General features: G+C 39.6%; 1 long non-coding RNA gene across 1 annotated transcript; it reads left to right on the plus strand.

The window, feature by feature from the left end:
* The first annotated feature begins 3,754 nt into the window (after positions 1 to 3,754).
* On the plus strand, positions 3,755 to 20,607 carry LOC126639933 (uncharacterized). The gene is made up of 4 exons (XR_007628906.1): positions 3,755 to 3,830; positions 8,911 to 9,026; positions 13,756 to 13,817; positions 20,215 to 20,607. It is a non-coding gene; the product is annotated as an uncharacterized LOC126639933 (long non-coding RNA).
* The last annotated feature ends 1,122 nt before the right edge of the window (positions 20,608 to 21,729 follow it).

Here is a 21,729-nt window from a genome sequence, read left to right on the forward strand (position 1 = left end):
TTATGAATGAAAAGGATATTTTTTTACTGGACATGGTGAAAAAGTTCTCACCCATTTTAACATGTTTCCTAATACTTCAGGAACTTAAATACAAGGTTTATTTGCAATCAAGTAATCCAAAGCCAGGCATGGCATTATAAACCACTATAGTAAATACCTCTGCTTTAAAACCTCTGTGAGATAACAGCTGACCTCTGCTTCTGAACTCAAAGTTAAGTAACTGAGAAAAGAGTTAATAGCTTGTTTTTAAAGATTTGTGAAATAAACGCAGAGGAATCTCTGAACATAAATTTAATTGGTTACAAAAAAAGTTATCAATGCCAAGTGCTCTGAAATGCATGGATGTGAGGTTAAATAAGAGTTAGATTTAAGCATTGTTGCTTTCCCTTGAAGAAAAGTGAATACAAAGGGGCAATGTGACTGGATTTTCACAAATGAGTGATGAAAGCATGTTCTGGTTTCTGACTGTCCTGGTGGTGAAAGAGGGATCGAAGCTCTCTCCTCCCTGCCCTGAGATGGACATGGATGTGCTGGTGCCTGCTGCTGGTGCCTGCTGTTTCTGCCTGGCCTTGCAAAAGCAAAGCAAGTGGCAGGTGGCTGTTTGGCTGCACCAACTGCTATAACAGCCCATTATCTCCCTAAGCAAACGGCACAAGCCCAGCAGACTCATCCCAGCCAAATCCAACCTGCTGACTGGCACCAGGGGAGCTCTGCTCTACACAGGGGATTAGTGCCCCACTCAGCTCTTGTTCTGAAGCGCTGACAGCCCTTCAGGCTGGACTTCAGAGATATCCCAGCTTTCCCACTACATAGTTACTCTTGGGCAATTTCAACAAAGCTAAACACTGAATCAAATACTAAAGCCTAGGGGAGAAGAGAGGTGAAAAAATGTCCTAACAAGCTGCCCTATGAAAAAAAAAGACTGTCAGTAATGAATTTTCCTCACTTTAGGCACACTCAGAAACTAAAAGACAGCTTTTCCTGCAAGGAGAGAGCCCTGGTTGTGATGCAGGGCCACCCTCAGCAGCACAGAATAATGGGGCTTCTCTGCTTCAAACTGTCAAGGGAGGGCCTTGGAGAGAGGGATATGTGAGGAACCTGCCTTGTCTCTAAACAACCAGAAATATTTCTTTTATGCCTTCAAGGTAGTTTACTTTTCCCTCTTGTTTAAGTTCTACTTGGTCTAGCATTTACAGCACCATGGAGAAGAGTATGGGGATGCATACTGCTGGAATGAGAAAGGAGTATTTGGCCTAACATCAGCTGAGATTTTCAATTCACACATCCATTGCCCATTTCTTCAATCTCATTCACCCCATTTTTGAAGGAAACAAACAGGTATTGCAAATCTTCAGATGGCCTTGGCTGGACTCCACAAGGTTCCTGCCATGCCACTTCTCCACATATTTGAGGTGTTCATGACCATCAGCCCTGTACTCCTGTGCAGCAACTGTTCCTCCCAGTTTGGGATCATCTGAAATTCCTCCTTCAGTGCTGATGGTAAAAGAGTGTAGGGATGGCTTTTCAGATATCATTTAGAAACAAAGACAGAGAAGGCATTATCTTTTTCATGCTTCTTGGCACCCTGCTTTGGCAAGAGACCTCTTTTGCAAATGAACCTGGAAGTAGCTTTAAACATTCCTGTCTCTCATGTGTGCCTGTGTCCTGTCCTGAGAAGCCTCAGCTGCTGTTACACGGGGACAATGAAATGTTCAGCTTCCCACTGAGGGACTTCATTGACTTGTTAGAGACAGGAAGCAATTTAAAAGCCTCTTTTCATTTACCTATTGACTTTCACATCACTCCTTTAAAGGATTATTGGATCTTCAGATAGTGACTAACGATGTTATCACTATTCATTAATCCTGAAAAATGTCTGCCATCCATAGAGTTCAGCAAAGAAGATGAAAAGAAGACACTGTAGGAAAAACAAGTGCAATGTCCTTAATGAAATTCCAAGAAGATAGCTATTATAAGCAGTGCATCTTAGGGACTGATAATAAATTTTGATTTCTTATAAGTGCTGAGAGGTTCTTGCTCAATGAACAGCAAGAGAAAGAATTGGTATAAAAATGTACAAGAGACAAACACAACTTTAAGATCTTGTTTCTGCAAATATTTCTGCACAGGTCTGGGCCTTGAATCTTAATGCACTGACAAACCTGGGGATGTCTAGTGGAGGCTACTAAGATAGAATCATAGAATCATAGAATCAAGTGGCTTGGAAAGGGCCTCTGAGATCACCAAGTCCAACCCTTGATCCACTACCACCACGGTTACTAGACTATGGCACTCAGTGCCACATCCAGTCTCTTCTTAAATACCTCCAGGGATGGAGAATCCACCACCACTCTGGGCAGTACATCCCAATGCCTGATTACCCTGTTTGTAAAGAATTTCTTCCTAGTATCTAGCCTCAACCTCCCCTGGCAGAGCTTGAGACCATGCCTTCTTGTCTTACTGATAACTGCCTGGGAAAAGAGACCGATGCCCACCTGGCTATAGCCTCCTTTAAGGGAGTTGTAGAGAGTGATGAGGTCTCCCCTGAGCGCTCTCCACGCTAAACAACTCCAGCTTCCTCAGCCTCTCCTCACAGGACTTGTGTTTGAGTCCCTTTCACCAGCCTGGTTGCTCTTCTCTGGACCTGCTCCAGCACCTCAATATCCTTCCTGAACTGAGGGGCCCAGAACTGGACACAGCACTCCCGGTGTGGCCTCACCAGCACTGAGTACAGGGCAAGGATCACTTCCCTGCTCCTGGTCAGGGCTGAAGACTTGTCTTGTGAGCAGAGATGGAGAGAGCTGGGCTTGTTCAGTCTGGATAAAGGACAGTTTCAGGAGGGTCTCACAGAAGCCTGACCCTGCCTACCTGGAGGGTTATTGAGGGTTGGGCCCCTCACAGCAATGCACAGCAGGACAATGAAATGGAGGAGCCATAAATTGAAAGGATAGATTCCACCCAGACATAAGGAAAGAAATTTCAATGAGGACAGGCAGGCGCTGGATCAGGTGGCCTGGAGAGCCTCTTCAGCCTCCATTCTTGGAGGGTTCAAGACCCAACCTGATAAAGCCCAGAGCAACCTTCGTGGAGCAGGAGGTTGGACTGAGGGTAGATGAGGTCCATTCCAAATCAGCTGATTTTGTGATTCTACTTCCCTTTTCATTGCAGTTTGCTAGGTCTTCTAAAAGAGATCCACAATGTAAACACAAATAAGCTTATATTAACTGTTTTAACTATGTCTGTCCTTACAGTGAAACAAGCTAATTTGTCATTTTTTATTCACATATTCAGGTGATAAGAACCTAGACACCACCATAAAACCACCAGGAGAAAAGAAAAGTGTGTTACTTACTGTACAAGACTTAATCCTCTTCCAGCCCATCCCTTAGCAGAAAGATGGGTTTTCACATTAAGAGGTGCAATACAATGGGAAATGAATAATGAATCCAAACAACATTTCCTAACAATTCCTGCAAATGGAATGAAAAGTCTGTCCAATCTCTTTCAAAGTGCTCCCATTCATATTAATCTATTCCAAAGATCTCATTACTCCTTCACTGTAAACGCCTCCATTCACACAGGCACTCATCCAGAATTATGCTGAGAACATATTGCAGAAGTGCTGCATTTCAGAGCTAAAAAACATGTGCTAAACCAGACAGACATTTCTGAGAAGAGAACACATGCATGAAGTTTAAACTGCTCTGTACATGGTAGAAAAATCTCTGTTCTCTGCAGGACTACATCCCCAACCCTTTTGCAACCACATCTCCAGGGTAAAAGCTTCAGGTCATCAGAAAAGTTGGTACTTCCTCTGCCTACAGCTGACTGTAAGTAATGCAGGTTGTAAGAAAAAGAAAATGTTTATTTTAGCACAAATATGGTTATGGTTTTTAAAATAGCAGAGTAATGAGCTTGAGGTGTCTATGTATATTACATTTTCATGTTCGTTATGAAAACTAATGTCAGCTCAAATATATGCATACATTTGAAATGTAAAGAACTTTTTGCAAATGAAAAGTATATTGAAAAGAATTTTCAAGATAAAATATTCTGTTATAAATCCACAGAATAAATCCTATCTGAATTACTGACTCAGTTTGATGAGGCAAAAGCCATAGAAGTCAGTAGAATCTGGTTTTGCTTCAGAGCTGGAAGGCCATCTAGTCAAATTTTACACTAGTATGGAGATTCAATGTATTTCCAAAGGCAGAGAGGCTTGTACAAATGAAGGAGTGGCTGATTTTGGAAGTGCTCACATATCGTAAGGGTTTGGGATTCTGCAGTTGCTGCCTCTCTCATTCTTCTAGTTTGTGGATAAACTGAAAAAGTTCTTCCCTAAAAGCAAAAGTAAATTATTTTATCCATAGTATTATGCTCAAACTACCAGAGCAAAACCTAAAAACCTAAATGGAAAAAGAACAGCGGAGATTCCGTTTCTGGAATGTAATGATCTTTTCAGGACTGAACATTTTAATACATATGACTTGCACCTTCTCTGCATGGGTCTGTCATCTTTTTAAATGCCATTAAACCTCAGTGTCAAAAACCTATTAAGAAAGCAGTTGTTGTTGAGAAAAAGATAATAAAAATCAGGTAAATTAATAAACTGTATGAGAAGCTTCACTCCAGAAATAATGAAGTTCATAAAATGAGCTTTACCATTTACATTCCAATTCTAAATCAACCAAGCACTTTAATACACCCAGCTCTGACCAAGAGCCATTTACCAGCCATGGAAAGCATCAGTCAGACCTTAATAAAATTTTGTATGCAGTCAACCTGTGATATCAGGTCTTCTATAAATAGAACAACAGAGTTTCAAATGACATTTCTTCTTCCTTCAGAACACTTGAATATATAGAAAACAGGACACTGGATTTTTGTGTTCCTGTAAGTCCACAGAAATCCCTAAAGAAGCCCACATGGTCCCTGTGTACAAAGGATCATTTTAAAATATCAGGTGGCGATGGGATTTTTGCACAGTAGGAATATAAACTAGACAATAAAACTGCAGTTATAGATCATAAATAACCTCATGGATCACTCCATATCCTGCCAAAAACTATTGCTTCTGGACTGATAGAGCTTCCAAACCCACCTGCTCTATACTTAAAACTGACATGTGAACATCTGGACCAACATTATGGCAATATGAAAATAATATTACCTGTGTCAATATCTGCATCCACTAATAGGTCTGGATATTGATTTCTGTTACCATCATAGAATATAATTTTATTTCAGTTATTGGATTTGCAGAAAAGATTAAGGAGAGAAGAAGCTGGTGTTTGAAATAATCATTTGAGATGAAAAACAGGAACAAAAAACCCACTGTAGGTACTCATAATATTCACAGATATTTTAAAGCAATTGGCTTTGTTACATGCAAATACAATAAATACATTCATAGATTTTCATTTGTGGATGTGAACATCACATATTCAATAAGTGATTTACATATATTTTCAATTTGGTATAACATTACTGATCTCTTGCTCAAATGAGAGACCATGTTGAATGTAATGAATTCTAAAAATGAGCAGATTTGGGCAAACTAGAAGTATTCTTGGAATAAAATTCACAGCTAAATTAAAATATTAAGGTAGTTGAAGCAAGGCACTGTAACAACCTGTTCAAACAACAAACTCTCAAATCACCAATGGAACACTAAAATAGATGATAATAAAACTGATTTTTTGGATGCATCTTCATTCTGCTAAGTTCCATGAGATACCTCTGCACTCCATTTTAATGTATTGAGAATTAATAAAATAATAGGAGAAGTACATTCATAATCTCAAGATAAAATTGTATCTTTGCATGAGTCAGCACAATTTTCTCATATTGTCCTAAATAGTCTTTTTTTTCTCCATACAAATAATATTTCAGAAATGTCCTCTCATTTGTTTACAAATGAAATATTGTTCAAGACTGAATGTTGAACTGGCTGAAGCATTAATTTATAAAACTTATTATTTCAGGTTTTTGTGCTGTAAGAGATGCTTTTATTTCCATTCAGATAACTCCACTAGAAACTATTAAATTATGTTCTGCTGAAATAGCTGAAATCGTGAGGACCTCAAGCAACCCACTCAGGACAGTAGAATATTTGCATTCTCTTCAGTTGCTTTCAGATCAAACCTTCAACCCAGCTCCTAAGCTCCTGAGACCATTCCCACCTCCTCTAGTGACTCATTTTTAATATGATTCTCTGAAGCCCCCTGAAGACAGTATCAGCTATAGGTCAGGTCCTTTATCCCTCAGGAACTAGCACTATGGGTTACTTTGTGCTTAGTAGGTGCATCACCTGCCTCAGTTACACACTGTGTGCCTCCTTTTGCTAATTTGCTAAATGAGAAATAGTGGCATCTATCCTGTAAGTGAACTGAAGTGTGTAATGATGTGTTTAAACAGGTTTTGAATTCCAAGCTAGTTGAATAGGCAAAATTGCAAAAGAGGCAATGAAATAAAATACTTCCAAAATTCTGTTTGCATCATTCATAGTGTCTTATTTCTATATTATTAACGTAGGTTTCCCCAAGTTCTCAAAAAATAGGAGCTCAGTAAAGGAGAAAGTAGGAATAAGCCTCTTATGAGGAAGGTTCACTCATTTCTAATGCCAGGAATAAACCAAAATTGAGAGGCATTATGACTGCTTACCTGGGCTTTGCTCCTTTACAACACTCATGGATCCATCTGTCTTTTAATTAAACTTATCAATACAAAGGTATAACACTACTCTTTAAATATCTACCTCTAAGTTTACCTTTGAAACTTATTTCTGGTTTATATCATTATATTTAAAAATCAATCCTGATTTTCCCAGTGCCATACAAAAGAAGATAGCAAATTCCTGCAACACTGTCAGAGTCACAGTCAGGTCCTTTATTAGAGAGCTAATAACCTTTTTCCACTTTCTTTCTCTGTGGTTTCTTTATTACTGGTCTATCTCAAGAACCCCACCATTTCTCAACAAAGTTGTATTTCTAACCTCATTCTACAAAAGGAACCAAACAATTTTTTCCACAGAACAGACAGAACAGGAGTAAAATGCTTGCAGTAAGGTAATATCAGCTTTCCACAACAGCTTCCATACAAACATGAACTAGTTGGGGACGATTTATAAACCACTGTGAATGTTATAAAAAATTATTCTCTTTAGACAACTAGTTTCATTTTTTTTGTATTCCAGTTTATTTCTGCCCTTATTGAAATAGCCATTTTTTCTATTCTCTCGCTCGATGAACTGGGATAATCTGGCACAAATTTCACATCAGACTGCAGCATTATCCATCTTGAAGGCTGTGCCCAGCCTGCAGCTGCTCAGTTGGGTGCTGACAGGTTATTTCTCAGTTGCCAGCCCACAACATTCTGCAAGCAATTGCTGATTTACGTGGCTGGTGGCCAGCAGAGGTAGTTGCCAAGCTGCTGTGCTGTGGCCACCACTGCTGGCATAGGTAAACTCACTCTCAGCCCCTCTATGTTGTACATAAGCTCGTAAACAAGAACGGCTAAGACAGCCCATCACAGATCCCTGAGTCCAACAGCAAAGCCACCAACAGTCCTACAGCAGCCTGACGTTATTCCAGCCACCAGAGCTATTTAAATACAAGCGACCACTTTTCCCCTGTCCAAAGCTGTGACGCATCAGTGGGACAATTGTTCCTGCTGATAGCCTGGCAGACAGAGCCAATCTGCTCCCTGGCACAGGGTGGCCGACCATGTATGAGCTGCTGGCAGGAGGCAGCTTGGCTGCACATCAAGCAGGTGTGAGATGTGAAAGGGATGGAAAAACAAGTGATGCTGCCCACAAAAATAACTGGGGCTTTAGTACAGCCAGTGCAGGCTCAGGACTGACCTGCACATGACACAGCAAGGATTTTAAGGCAGTGGTAGCAGGTTTATGAGCTGTGCTTCACAGGTTCACTCAGGACTACAGGTCATGGTAGCACTGGGAACAATGGAACCAGAAAAAACCCCAGAGAAATGGTCTATTCTACATCTCCAATTTACAAAGGACAGATGCTGTAAAGCAGATATAACTTTTGAGTGCTTTGTGTTCATTTTCTCCAGATTAAAGTGACACATAAAGATAAGGCTTGGTTTCAAGGGAACTGTGTCTGGCTGGGCCTGTACCAGCTACCTGGTGTGCTCACTTAAGAGAAATGTGATCTAGATTCATTTCTCAGAGACTCGTTTCCCATTACTGTTTTACATGCAAACCAGTGGAGTGCTGTGTAGAATCACCAAGAAAGGATACTGAGACTACCGAAACAAGAGTGCAAGAGGTGCTATAAAAGCAGTTCTTTGCCAGTGCTGTCCCCAAACAAAAAGTCAGCGCTAGTGAAAGGACATGTGACAAACATGCAAAACGGACTTTTAAGATAGTTAATTCTGATTCCTCTTCTTGGAGGAGGTATGAATTTCTCACTGCCTGTACAGAGCAAGAGTTAACTTTGTTTCTTTGGTTTCACAATCAAGCAAATTAGTTTTAGGGAGATGATGGGAAAAGGAGTAGGACAAGTTGAAATTGCCACCTAGTTCCATGCCCTGGAAATCAGGGCTGAGTGTCTTCACTGAGGTGTGCAGAACAGTACTCTTTCACAGGGTCAGACCAGAAGATTAAGTTTTCCAGGCTACTATTTAGCCCACACATCATCAGGAGTGTGAATTATACATGGACAGATTTTGGCTTTGAGAGACAGAGGACAGATATATCCTTGGCTGGGAGAGCTGTGGAAGGCAGTAGAAAAAGGTCAAGTGATAATATCAAGAGAAATTCTCTCTTGGCTCATCTCCTATTCTTCTCTGTTCAGAATCACAACATGCTTAACTGGACCTTTCCAGCCCAGAGCAACAAACCAAATTTATAATGTTCTTAATTGCTTTTTCTTTTCTTCCCCCCAGCTGGAAGATGGACCTGTACCATATCAGCAATGCTTTGTGTTGTGCTTGCAAGAATGATAATAGAACCAACAAAATTGTTTTATTTCCTTCTCTGTGCACACTACAGAGAAAGTCCAGTAAGCAGCACTTGCTCTTTATGTACCTGAAATCCTAAATTATTTCTGCTGTATTTTGTTTGCTTTTTGTAGATAGTGTTCTAATTATTCTCTTTTAATTTTCACAAAGAACATTTTTGGAAATAAGCCAGGCTTGCTGAAGCTTTGGTAAGGATGCTCTGGGACAGCATACAGCAAAGCATGCTTAAATAGTCTACAAACACATAGGGATAAAAGAAGATTACTCCTACCACATGTATCAACCAAAAATGCATACATCTGGGGCTAAATATGATGAAGATTTTACTTACAAATGCCTGCCTTTAGAGGTAAGCTGAAGATTCAACTCAAAGCAGAGACACCCTCAAACGTGTCACTCAGTAAAACACTAAAAAAGAGTTTTTTCTGAGGTAATTTCAGTATTGCATAGTTGTATCCTTCTGAAACATTATGCTATACAAGGAAAAAATCAGTTTTCTCCTCTATAGCTCTTCCCCTCTAGGGTTGCATGTGGAAAAGGGATGCACAAACGCTTGGAAAGTTTAGCTTTTCCTTGCAGAAGAAGACTCAAGAAAACTGTTATTTCCACTAGGATGACTTTGCTTTTAGCATTTTCTTTTCCACTGAGCAGTCTAATGAGGAAGCAGCCACAGCAGACAACATGGAGTGCTATGCTGTGCCACAAAGAAGGCTGTGAGAGGGCAAGAAATTAGTTCAGCTATGGTTTGTATCAAATAACATTAATTTAAATACACTTTTAGTGTGGAAAAAAATGCACACTGGGACCATTTCAGTCTTGGAGCAATAAAAATTATTATGTCTCTGCTTATGGGGCTGTGATTGAGTCAGCTGTGAGAAGCTAGGGCTGTGGTTTTCAGTGCTGTCCCAAGAAAGAGCAGGGTGTTACCTCCTCCCAGGGTGTGAACCAGCAGTGAACCATCCGTGGAGACCTCAGTGAATCAGGAAATCAGCCCCACTGGGAGCTTCTGCCTCTCAAAGACAGCTTGAAATCACCAGCCTGCCTTTAGGGCCATCAGCATTTTACAGGTTCTGGGTTCATGAATTGTGAATCCAGACCTTTCCTTACTACAACCAGTTAATTATGTAAATGCCAGGGCTTTTTTAAGGCTCTATTTTCAATTAGGAAAACTTCAAGTGTCTGTATGGGTCAGATGACCGAGAGTTCAATTTGAACCACAGGAGATGGAAGGATCAGATTCAAAACTCCCTCCCATATCTGCTATTAAGTATTGTCAGGTTATTTTACAGGGGAGTGGATTTAGTTTTTAAATACCTACCACCTTGCTGAAAATGTGTAGTTCTTTATCTGCTTTTCTCTTACTTTATTTGTGGGCACAGTTAATCTCTTCGTGAGTGATTTCTCTCAAACTCAAGTAAACTTAAAGAGAAATTTTCTCCTGGAATCACAGAGACCTGTTCTTGCTTCTCTCTTCTGCAGTGTTTGAATCCTTTTAAATCAAGTTTACATTGGCTCAACTCCTATGCAAAGACAGAGAGGATATTGGGGGAAAAAAATAAAAATCTATGCTGCTGTTTTTTTCTGGTGGTGTTCTCTTGCTTACCTTAGTTGGGAACAAGGGTGAGAGAACTATATGAGAGAATTAGAGAGCAGCTGTAGGGGCTTGCAGTTGCTCAAACTCTGCCGTCCTGCAGGCAGGACTCCAAGTATATAATGGATCTGTCTTCACTGTCACTTTGTACAGACTGCAGGGGCTGCACTCTGTAGTTTGGTGAATTTGGAGCTCACAGACTTCCCCTCTTTAGCAGTGGTGAGGAGAAACTTGTGCTACTTTGAGCTCACGCACTTTCATGCACCTTTTCAGTTCATAGGTCTGGTCCTACACAGGTCAAATAGAGAGAAAGGTCTTTGTCAGACCAAGTTCTTCAGCAGGAGGAAAATAAAGCAAACCAGTGAGTCTCCCAAAATTAGTTACAGCATTTAATTGTCAAGTGCAAATCTCACAGTTGAAGAAAATAGTAGGGAATGGGGTTTGTGTGTACTGATCTTAGCACTGTCACTTAATCACTAAAATATGGCTTGCACAGTTTTCTTGGCATCTTATTTTAGGTTTATCTCAAATCATATTATTCTTGTGCTAATAAATTCCCTTTCTTCCTGCTGGAAAGGTTAAGTGTTTTCCGGTCTACTACGGAATAGTAAACATGGACTTAAATCCACTTGTCTCTGACAGTTAACTATTTTGTGGAAATATTGCTTAAGTTTCATTATATTTAAATGGGAGGTGAGGTTCATTTGGTAGGGTATGTAAGCAATTCAAGACTAAATCTAACAGCATCCAAATCTTTTTGCCTAGGAACCAACACATTTTATGATTATTGTTATTTTAAAATAGTGATAATTCCTACCATGTATATCTAGTCAAATAATCCCAGTGATTTCTTTTGCAAAATGTCCATATCAAAGTGCTCAAATGCACAGCATTTCCATCTCCACAAGGACTGACAGACACAGAGGTGTGTCTGTCCTGCTGTTTGAGGCCTTTGTCTCACACAGCCCTTCACAGAAGAGAAATCTCAATTCTTCTTCTGTCTCTTCTGTGAAAGCTTCTCTGCTGCAGGAAAAGTCATATCAAGGGTGAATTTCCTGCTCCTTGTAACCTAAAAATTCATAGTGTTATTGAATATTCGTATTTGCTGGTAGAATGTGCAAGGCATATTGAGCAGTACCTGTCTCTTATCGATTCATTCTCAGCTACTCCAAAAATGAGAGACTTGAAGCCAGTTGTTGACTAAGGCCTATTTGAAACATAGTTTCAGAAAAGGCAGTTAACAATTCACTTCCAGTGTAATAAGCACTGGATTCATTAAATAAACACTGAGTTACATAAATCCATATTTATAACTCTCGACAGCAAACAGAAATCCAGAGCAATGTTTTGAACTAAATCAGGGGAGGTTAGAGGAATACTGCATGGGGAGAAGGTAAATACATACCAGAGAAAGAATGGTGACTCCATATTTGTCCTCATGATAAAAACATGAGATAAAAAACCCCATTGAACTATTAATGAGACTGTCATACTGATGTAGACAGGGTGAGGCAAATGTCATAACATCGTTTGTAAAGCACTCTACATTAATTGACAAATAAGATGTTCCATTTCTCCACTATATTCAAAGGATTATTGTTTAAAAAAAAAATTGAAAATGACAAAACCTATTACCCAAAATTACTTGAAGACATTTTTTTCCCTGGTTCCGTATTCCGTCTCCCTCCCAGGAAGATTCAAGGTTTATAAAATCCTTGGCAAAATGGAATTTTTTTTTGTCACCCTCTCAGTTTGGACGTGATTATTTGGGACAACATAATTAGAGGTTTTGCATACAAACAGCAGTAATACATGATTGAAAAATTAAACCAGAAGGTTTGAGGGGACGGAGTGTTTGCTGAAAATGTGCTGTGCTCAATTCAGCTATTGAAAATATTCCAAAATGGACTTCGCTCTTTCATCTGGAACAGGAGGGAAAAGACACACCATGATTGTAGGTTCAAAGGCTCTAAAACCAGAAATGCACAATTAAGAAAGGAAAAAAGAAGAAAAATTTAATAAATGGCTCATAACCAAGCCTTAAAAATTAGTTTGTCTTACAGAAGGCTATAGCAAAAATTAACAGGTAAGCTGGAAGCAAATGCTGTTACTGCTTCTAATCTACTCATTAAATTTATATACAATGAACTATACAAAACATGCCTGGAGGAGTTGCTTCTCCCAATCCTGCTTTGTTTGTTTTGTTCCACTGGTGCTGTTGAACATGAAATATAATTCTCTGGAGAAAGGACTAAAGGCTCATTTTGTTTTACCATGTAAATGTCTGTGTCATGGACACAGCCAGTCACAAAATTCCTGGACTCTCCTGTACTGCAAATAGTAAGTGATTTTCCAAAGAAACATGCAGAAATATTCTCCTGTTACCCAAAATGTGCAATGAGGTCATGATTTCCTAGAGATTCATTATCAACACTCAGCAGGGTCTGCAAGTGAAGGGCATCTGAGAAACCTGTAGTAAAACAGATTCCTCTCCTTCCCTTCATCTATTTTAAAAGTCCTAAATCTGGAAAAATGAATTAAATATTCCCATTGACTACAGTAGGCTATCAACCTGGAAGGAAAGGAAGGAAAGGAAGGAAGGAGGGGAAGGAGGGAGGGAAGGAAGGAGGGAAGGAGGGAAGGAAAGGAAGGAGGGAAGGAGGGAGGGAAGGAAGGAAGGAAGGAGGGAGGGAAGGAAGGAGGGAGGGAAGGAAGGAGAGAGGGAAGGAGGGAGGGAGGAAAGGAGGGAGGGAGGGAGGGGAAGGGAGGGGAGGAGGGAGGGAGGGAGGAAGGAGGAGGAGGGAGGGAAGGAGGGAGGGAAGGAAGGAGGGAGGAAAGAAGGGAAGGAGGGAAGGAGGGAGGGAGGGAGGGAAGGAGGGAGGGAAGGAAGGAGGGAGGGAAGGAAGGAGGGAAGGAAATTATCAGGATTATCCCTCTATATATTCTGTAAAGTCTTCTGTAATGTCATTCTAAGGAGAATGAGTCCTTTTCATTTTATTAAAAAAATATATCAAAGCAGTAATGAGTAGTTTGATCCCAGTATGAGAGAGCATTTTACCTCTTAATTTTTGTTAAATTATCCCTTTCAGATAATAACAATCCCATTTTCAAAGTAAGAAACCACAAATTCTTTGTGCGACCATTCTGTATAAGAGCAAAGTTTGTTTTTATTTCTGCAGGGACAAAGAATTGAAGCCTTTCATCAGCTACCATTTATCTCCTCTTTTTTATGAAGATGCAAGTAAGTAATTATCAGTGAAGTTCAATGATCAAGGAGCTGCATAAATTTGCAGTAGAAACTAATCCTGACTAATTAATCTGACTAAATGTATGGTTTAAAATAATCCTCAGTGCCAGTACTTCTTTCTCAATCATTTGCTTTTATGTTAGAATTTCATCTGTACGTCAGGCTTGCTATTTGAAATTGCACCCCAGAACCATTTTTACCTGGAAATTTCATGTTTTGTAAACATGCCTTGGGTATAAAGATACAAAAATAAATATTCTATTGCTATAGATGAGAACAGTTTCATGAGAGTAGTGAACCAATGGCAACAATCTTCAGAAAATCTGGTGAAGATATTCAAGGAATGAGTTTAGGGGATGCAGTGGATGGAATTGAATCACTATAGATCTCTGCCACAGTAAGCAAATACTACCCAGCCCATTCTTAGTGGGAGAAAAAAAGGGGGGGAAAAATGGGTTCCATGCAGTGGTTTTACACTGGGTTTTCCTTACCTCGTTTATAAGGTTTTGGCCGTTTTATTTTGAACAGTTTTTTAGCCATTTTAGACTTTTATTCCCTATACTCATTTCGTTGTCATAATTGTGCAAACTCCCTTAAGACATGCACACAAGGCTGGAAGAACCTTAATGTACATGCAGAATGAGTGATTTTTTAATAATGTTAAATCCAATGCTGCATTGCCACAGGGGGTCAAGAGCTCTGCTGTGCTGCCTTTGAATCCTGGAGCCCAGACTGAGCCTCAGAATTCCCACATCTTGTTCTGGGCAAGTAGCCACCAACCTATTTGACAAATTCTCCATTGAGGGATAATTTTAAAAAACAACCAACCAAACAAAAAACAAACCCCAAACCAAAGAAAGGCTTTTTAAATGTTAAGGGCATAAGTATCTTTGTCAAAGTCTACAGCTTTCAAAAACATCCTCCCACGGAGAGCAGGGGGCCTCTGAGTGCTGACAAGGGCACTGAATTGTTTCCTGTATTTACCCTTCAACAAGCATATGAGTTGTCTGTCACACCCAAAAAAATCTGCAAGGTCCGTACAAAAGCTGGCAAAACACTACATTAAGGGGTAATGAAGGGGGTACAAAGAAGTACAGTCCTTCCAGCTGATGTTTCTGATGAAGGCAGGTAAGTACCAAAGTACCTTCCCTTGTATCAGCTGGTGTCAGGAAGAGCCTGTAAATAGCACCCAAAATCTGACCCTACTCTCCTTTACACCTCCCCAACAGCAAGGACGTCTTATACAAGTTTGGAGGTCTGGTGGCAGGCTGCTAAACACTGGTAATCTGAGGCTTGTCCCCATGGATCAGTGTTGGAAGCAGTGTTATCCCACATGCCACTCACAGCCAGCAACTGTGCCCATCCAAGTTGTCCCTGCAGCTAATTGGTGCAGGGTGCAGAGGCATCCAGAGGGACCTGGTTCCACAGGTGGGAACAAAGAGTTAACTAAATAGTTTCCAGCACTCTGCACTCAAAAAAATAGATGCTATTTTTTATCTTTCTCTTTTCTTTTTTTTTTCCTGAATGTTAATAATTTGTCATTGTTATGGATTTTTAGTAAATATATATTTGGTTTTGGAAAAAAAAAATAATTTTTACTTATAACATAGTTACTTATTGTAATATCTTTCTCTTCCCTAAATTTGACCTAAAATGCTCAGGAAAATCTCAGGCTCTTTGCAGTACTTTTTTTCTCTGGGTGACACGAACAGAAAAGAAAGTAGTCTAAGGACCCAATCCTGCAAATTGCAAGATGTGTGTAGCTTCTTTGGCTTACATGGGTATTATAAATTACAGTACCTTCTTGTACAAAATTCCCAAGCTAACAAAACAGGGATAGTTTCCACATGCGCACATTTCAGCACTTCTTCAGGGGAAACTGAGCAATGCTCTGTTTGCAAATAGCAATTTCTCAAGTCCAAACTATTGCTGAAAAACTAATAGAGGCTTAAAGAAATTGGAGATACCTTGGGGGAGATTTCCACTACGACTACTCCAGAGCAAGTCTAGGATATTCTCTCTGGATACAGTGGCAGTATTTGAGACTGGTACAGGGTAACAGCCTTAAATCCCAAGTCTTAAATCCCTACTTGTGTTCAAGAAATGTTTAGGTCTTAGAAATGCAAAGTCACCAGTCTGTTTGCCATTACATTTTCTTTAAGACCATAATGATGGGTTTTTATGCAAGAATTTAAATATGTTTTTGCAATTAGATCTCTTCCTGTAGGGGAAGGTGCAGTAAAGCAAATCCAAGAAAATATTTATTGTTTAAAAACCATCTTCATGAATGGGAGAAATTATTTTTTCACTTTTAATCATTTTAGTACTTATTAAATCAGAATTGTAAGATGTCATTGGTAAGCTTAACATGTTCACTTGTCACACACAAATATCTGTGATTATCAGGACTTGGGTGAGGATGGGGCACTGGCTGACTCTGCAGCATCCTATAGAGGGACTCTGTACAGCAAATGCACAGAGCATTGCCCAGTGAGTCATCTATACTGTGAGCTTTCCACGATGGCTCAGATGAAACTGCAGATAATCCACTGCAGATAAATCACTGTTTAGTGAAATTTTAGTCTTCTGAAAAATCTCTCACCTGCTCAAAAAATTAAAATTTCTACTCTCTAAAAATCCTTGTCATTCCTGTAGAACATTTACAACAGGACAAGCACAGCATCCAGAACACAACAATGATGACATGCACACAGAATTAATTTGTTGTAATGTTTTTCAAATAACTGATGTCACAAGGTTGTTGAATTTTTTTACGTATCCTCTGAAATTTGTATCATTTCCTTCTTACAAAGAGGCTGCTTATAGAAGCAGAAGGAGCAAGGATGGCTATAAAAGGCAGAGTCACAGGGAGATAATTCAAAGGAGTTGGGAATGTACAACAGGATTTACAGTATCTAGTTATTTTTCATCTTGTTTGTATCTTGCATGTACTGTACATGTATATATATTTCCAAATTTTGTACATACAGTTACCACTGTTAATAAGCCTATACTTCTAATTTCTTCCCTTCAGAGACTCGTACAAGAAAGGCAACCTTAAAAATCACAGCGCAGAACATAGACAATAGGATAAAGTACTCAGACCTGAATGGTGCTGGCCTTAAATGAATATGCTGTTTTACAACATTCTATTACCACATTTTGCTGTGCATGATAAAGCACTAGTCATAAAACAAGAGCTCACCTGGAGACTCATAGTTAATTTGAGTAAACTTTCCCAATTTTTTGCTAGGCAGAAACGTTTTTCCTATGGTGTCTGGGTTACAAAGACATTATTGGCACTTAGGAGATTAGCAGAAGAGGTTGAACTAGTTGACAACTAGGAAGACACATCTGCTTGCCATTTGCAGTCCCCAAGGCATCAGCTCATCTCCTGACAGCTGTCTTCTGTTTAAAGAATAAAAGATGGTTTGGGCTGTTATTTGTCTATCACCTTCCAAGATTTTGGGGCATTATCTTCATGCAAGCTTCCACCCGGGGACACCTCTGACTCTCTTTCCTGAGTTGTAAATATATCAGCACAATGCGTCCACACCAGCAAAGCTGAATTTAAGCAAACAGAAAGAAGAGTTTAAGAGGTCTACTGAGAGGCTCCAGCCTGAATGTGAATGCCTTTCCCTCTGCAAGCAGGTCTCTGAGACACTGCAACTGCTTCAGTGCCTGAGCTCAAGGCAGCATGGATGGCTCAGTCTGCCACAGAGCTGGCAACAGTTTGATTTAGGGATCCCAATCCTTTTTTCCCACAACATCTGCAGGGAGCTTGAGAGCTGGAGCCTCAGAGCAAATCCTCTCCATTTCTTAACATTCTCTTGAACTTAGATGCCATGGTAGTCATACTGCTTAACTTAAGTACTTATAAGGTGCTCTGAATATGCCCCTCTGCATTCCTCTGCCAGCTTTGACTTCAGCTCTCAAGTGGTTACACATCCCAGGCCTCTGCAGAGCCCAATGCAAGTCCCTGTGCCTGGAGCTCCCCTGCCAGGAGAAGCAATGGTGCTCTGAACTGCAGGCTCATTCTTCGAGCTGAGCTTGGGGAACAGAGCTGGCCCTCCTCTGTATTGATGTGAACCGATAGTAAATTAATTATGAATTAATTACAACTTACAAAATGATAAGCTGGTAATGAAGAAGACTGCTGTTAGAGCAATTATTGCTCTAAATTGTTTTAGAGGATTTGGGGAAAGAGTATGTGAAAAGTAGTAACATCAAAGAACAAGCATGCTTTGGCTATTGAGGTAGCTCTTATGTGACTGTGCAGATATCTGTGCACAGCAGACATTATAAAATAACAGAGAGGGCCTTGATTGATCAGCCAACCTTTAGAGAACAAGGCTTCTGTGGATAATTTGTCAAAACAAAGCCATCTTCCTGGCACAAGTTTGCTGTATCAATTTTGTTTGTGCTAGATAAACAAACACATTACAAATATTCCATTATCTTTGGTTGTCTGTACTAGAATTGCAGCATTTTCAGTACCAAGATAAACATTTATAAAAGTGAATCTTTGCATTAGCTTATTATCATCAGCTTTTAATAAAACAAGTTGGCCAGGGGAAATAAGATGGACCTATATAATCAGGCGAGTAATTTTTTTCAGTAGCTGCCCTTGTTATAGTCTTGTCTCACAATAAATGTTAGATTATTTCTCCTTCAATAAAAGACTGATGATCTAGCTTACATTGCCGTGGGGAAGAATTCACACAGATATGTGTTGCTGAATGGGTAGCTTGGGGTACACTTACATCAAGCTTAGCCTCTGGTGACTTTCTGCGGTGCCCATCCCAGCAGCTCACCTCATAATTCTCTGAGAAGGGCTGCCCTTAATACAGAGACCTGTGATGAAAGCATGATTTTATCAGACACAGCATTATAGTCCAGTCTGTCTCATTACCATTATCGTAAGTATCTAGCAAGAACTAGTAAAAGCCTGCCTTTCCCCTGTGAAAATACAGGTATTTGTATAACATTATTTCCAAACTGTATCCTGCAAAAGTTGTCCAAGGAAGTTCTAAGCCATATGAACTTCTAGTGCCTAAACCTTCTCAGTAAAAAGGCCAAGTTCATGTTATAATTATTACTTAAGCCTTCCTAAATCTACACAGCAGTGGGTTTGCAGTTCAACAGCACCTATATGTATCAAAGACTAATAACTTAATACATGGCATGGCAAAGCACAAGCTAATACTTTAAATTAACTACCAAATTTAAATCTACAATTCACATTCACTGGTTTACCCATGCTCAGCAAGTCTTCAATAAGATTTGAGCAACACTTATGAAAAATCTTCCCCCTGCCTACCTTTGCTGTGTTCAGTAAGAAGCCTGGAGAACACGGTCTGTCCTATCAATTCTTCACTCCTCTCCTCTGGCTGAATGTAACACAGAACAGATGACAAGGTTAAAGTAAATAGTGAGCAGACATGAGGGCCTGTTATCACCTTACACATCTATAGTCCTTTCTCTGTGTCCAGTGACTGTCACTTCAGGGGTGGCCCTCCCACAAAGCTTGTCAGACAGAGGTCAAAAGCAATTTCTGGTATAGCTGTTTGCTCTACCTCCTGCAGCAGCACTTGGTATTTGGGTGTGTGAGATTGCTCCTAGGGTGGTACTATACAACAAGGAAGGTCTTATGGCAGTGCTCTGCTCAAACCTGTGAAAGTTTTGGAGGGTTATTGGTAGAAAGTCCAGAGGGGAGGAGGCAACAGGAGTGGAATTTTAGCCTGGGCTTAGGGGAGTCTACAGAAAATTATGCTCAAAAGTACAATCAAAGAGGTAAAGAAATTATATTACTCTTAGGGTTTAAAACCACTTCGTGTAAAGGAGTAGAGAAAAATAACACAGCATCTAATTCTGTCCTGGGAGTGTATAGTCTAGATTAGTTTTTCTGAATCTCTTATGAATGTGGCCTTGTGTTACAGTGGAGTCTAAATCTGGGAAACTCTCTCCATGCATCTGCTCCTGAAAAGAGGAGGTAATAGTGGAAGTGGAGCACACTGAAACCCACAGTAAGATGCTTTGACAAATCACCTCATCTTCATAAATTCATGTCTCTGACTGAAAGAGTTGGTGTACCTCAGAAATTCACCTAAATTAACCAGGGTTTTGTTACTGACATGATAAGTATATAGTTTACTGTGTAATCAAAGCTGTTTGACAATTCTCTGATTGTGCTGCAGAAAACTTTAACTCAGTGAGAAAATCAGTGGTGCTTGTACGATTTACTGTCACAGTAACAAAGTACTATCAGAGTTCAGTTCTCATGTGTTACTACCAAAAGGATAAAGAAATACAGAAAAACACATTTATCACTCCTTTCCACTCTGTCCCTTACAGCCTGTGAAGATGCTAAAAACTGCCTTTGTTTCTCCAGGGAGAAGATGACAATTGCTGATGCTGTGATCACTTCATCTATTTTTGCTGATGTACTATTCAGTGCTACAATTTGGTTCTACTAATTGATTCCTCCTACAGAAAAACAGCTGATGAACTCCCATCTTAAAAAGTATGCCTAAATAGGGTTGATCTGCCAACTCTTTTAAGACTGCAGCTACTTTTGATTACTTAACATAACAATAAGCATCTTAGTCACTCAGTTGCTGTAGATAACACTTGCATATTCTTTCACTATTCCTGGTTGTAACCATAAGTATCTGATGAAAAAATCAGTTTGTTATTCAAGTTATGGACTCACTCTGTACCTCTCTACTTCTGCTTTTCCATGCAACAATAAAAGATAGCTGGTATTAGGTGTGGTTGGAAATGATTTTACATGAAGCCTAGTCCTTTTCTTTACCCTAATTCTGTCTGCTGTGAAGTCAAAAATGATGCAATAAATACAATTGTTTATATGTAAGAGTTTCCGGTACAAGTTTATTTTCCATTTACAAATTTACTTTCTTGTCTAAAAACTGCAGCAGAGTTTTGCACTGTCTCCTGCATTTTACTCCTTCTTCAGCTTCTGCAGTCTTTGATTGTGTATCTGCTGCATATTTTATATGTGCAAGTTTCCTGATCTTACCTTACAAAGCAACTTTGCCAAGTAAATAAGAGCAAATCCTTATATGAAAGAGTAAATTATCTGTGTGTATGTGTGTGTATGTTGGGAGAGATGGGAATAATACGCTATTTTTCATAAATGTTTCATATCTCCCTATATGTCTCCATAAAGATTTGACGTTAAGTAGCCACTGGGTAGAATAAGATTAGCTTTCATCTCCTGGCCAAATTCCATCCTAGGTAATTACATTCTTCCTGCCTAAATATCTTTATAATTTCAATTGGGTACTGTCTATTTCCTATTTCAAATTACTTTGTTGTACTTAATGTGAGCTCCTGTATTCTCTCAGAAATGGCTATGCTCTGCTAACAGGTGAAATGATCACTGGTGAGTACACAGTAAAGTAAATAAAATGCTCCTAAATTCCTTTTGAAAACCACCATAAATCAATAGCTTTTATTGTTAGTATTGAGCAGAGGCAAAACGTTGTGGGAATTTCTCTGAGAAGACATATTAGGAAGAAGAGTGTTTGGTACTAAGCTAGTGATCTCTACCTCTATCACCTTTGGCTCAGGGAGTGTCAGGACATCAGTAGGAATTTGACACCAGGTTTATCAGTATTGCTATTAGTATTCTTCTTGGTAAAGAGTTATTTTTTCGTTTACATCTGGGTGTATTTGGTCTCTCTCTATTGGAGAAAGCAGGGGTGTGGAATCTGAGGGAGGAGACTTCTGTCCAAGGTCTCCCCCCTTCAGATTGTCTCAAGCCAAGACATAGATATAGGAAAAAAATTCAGGATATGTGAAATTTAACTGACTCAGCTTTATTTCACAAATAGTGATGAAAATGGCTGTAGGACCAGATATTTGCATCAGCAGCATGACTGGT

The sequence above is a fragment of the Myiozetetes cayanensis genome, unplaced genomic scaffold (assembly GCF_022539395.1).
Source record: "Myiozetetes cayanensis isolate MyiCay16 unplaced genomic scaffold, myiCay2020 scf2-11, whole genome shotgun sequence".
Taxonomy (NCBI): Eukaryota; Metazoa; Chordata; class Aves; order Passeriformes; family Tyrannidae; genus Myiozetetes; species Myiozetetes cayanensis.